The following is a 2194-nucleotide window of genomic DNA, read 5'->3' as shown; positions in this document are numbered from 1 at the left end:
ATTTAAATTCCTTATCTTCTCTTACCTAGCTTATCTTATCTTTTCTAATCTCAAATCTTAAAATCAAATCTTTTTCATATCTTTTCTTTTTTTTTATTTATTTTATTTTTATTTTTATTTTCTTACAAGTATCTTTTATTTTAAGACATATCTTTTTCAAAACTTCCTAACCAATTTCTTTCTCTTTATTTTTTTTTCGAAAATCCTCACCCACATCTTTTTTTCAAATCTTTTTAATTAATTAATTTAATTTTTTATTTTTTTTATTTCTTTTTCTTCAAATTTTCGAAATTATAGTCCATTTTTCATTATTTTATTTTAATTTTGATTTTCAAATAAAATAAAATTTTTAAAACATATCTTTTTCAAAACTTCCTAACCAATTTCTTTCTCTTCATTTTTTTCGAAAATCCTCACCCACATCCTTTTTAAATCTTTTTAATTAATTAATTTAGTTTTTAATTTTTTTTATTTCTTTTTCTTCAAATTTTCGAAATTATAGTCCATTTTTCATTATTTTATTTTAATTTTGATTTTCAAAAAAAAAATAAAATAAAATAAAAATATATTCTATTTGCTATTCATATCAATTCCCTTTTCTCCATCATGGACCTAAGTGGAAATGAACAGTCCAGAAGGACTTTGAGGTCATATGCTAACCCCACTACTGCTTCATATGGGAGTAGTATCTGTATACCCTTCATCGGAGTCAGTAGCTTTGAGTTGAATCCTCAGCTCATTATCATGGTGCAGTAAAGTTGCAAGTATTCCGGTCTTCTACAGGAAGAACCTACAGAGTTTCTGGCACAGTTTTTACAAATTGCTGACACAGTACATGATAAGGAAGTAGATCAGAATGTCTACAGATTATTACTGTTTCCATTTTCTGTAAAAGATCAAGCTAAGAGGTGGTTAAATAACCAACCTAAAGCTAGCATAAGGACATGGAAACAGCTGTCAGAAAAATTTCTGAATCAATACTTCCCTCCAAAACGGATGACACAGCTAAGACTGGACATCCAAGGCTTTAAACAAGGCGATAATGAATCTCTTTATGATGCCTGGGAGAGATACAGAGAGATGCTAAGAAAATGCCCCTCTGAAATGTTTTCAGAATGGGTGCAGTTAGACATCTTCTATTATGGGCTTACAGTGAAAGCTCAGATTTCTCTAGACCACTCAGCTGGTAGATCTATACATATGAGAAAGACAATTGAAGAAGCTCAAGAGCTCACTGATACAGTTGCCAGAAATCAGCATCTGTACCTAAATAATGAATCTTCCATGAAAGAAGAGGCTAAAACAGTAACTGCTGAACTCAGTCCTGCAGAACAAATTACTGAATTCAATTAGCAATTAGACTTTCTAACAAAACAGCTGGCCAAATTTAAGGAGATACTACAAGACACAAGAATGGCTAATATAAATATGGAGGTACAGTTGAAGCAAACAGAACAACAATTATCAAAACAAATAACAGAAGAGTACCAAGCAGTTCAATTAAGAAGTGGGAAAACATTAAATACCTCACTTCAAGGCAGTAGGAAGCCAAGAAATGAACAAACTGCTATCCAAAATCCCTCTGAGGATACTAAGAGCCTAGAGAGGAATAACTCTGGCGTTCAAACGCCAGAAACAAGCAAGGAGTTGGCGTCAAATGCCCAATGGAAGCTCAGTTCTGGCGTTCAAACGCCAGGAACAAGTAAGGAGTTGGCGTCCAACGCTAATCCAGCTTCTAACCCTGGCATTCAAATGCTAGTGAGGGATTAGACATACACAAGTGCTGATAACAACCCCTCTAAAAAGGCTTCTCCAACCACCTCTGCAGGAAATAAACCTGCAGCAACTAAGGTTGAGGACTATAAAGCTAAGATACCTTATCCTCAAAAACTCCGCCAAGAGGAGCAGGATAAGCAATTTGCTCGCTTTGTAGATTATCTCAGGACTCTTGAAATAAAGATTCCGTTTGCAGAGGTACTTGAGCAAATACCTTCTTATGCCAAGTTCATGAAAGAGATCTTGAGTCATAAGAAGGATTGGAGAGAAACTGAAAGAGTTCTCCTCACTGAAAAATGTAGTGCAGTCATTCTGAAAAGCTTTCTAGAAAAGCTTAAAGATCCCGGGAGCTTTCTGATACCATGCATATTAGAGGGTAATTGCACCAAGACAGCTTTATGTGATCTTGGGGCAAGCA

This window comes from Arachis ipaensis, chromosome B01 (assembly GCF_000816755.2).
Source record: "Arachis ipaensis cultivar K30076 chromosome B01, Araip1.1, whole genome shotgun sequence".
Lineage (NCBI taxonomy): Eukaryota > Viridiplantae > Streptophyta > Magnoliopsida > Fabales > Fabaceae > Arachis > Arachis ipaensis.
The sequence above is the reverse complement of the archived record's forward strand: the minus strand, read 5'-3'. Positions refer to the sequence as shown.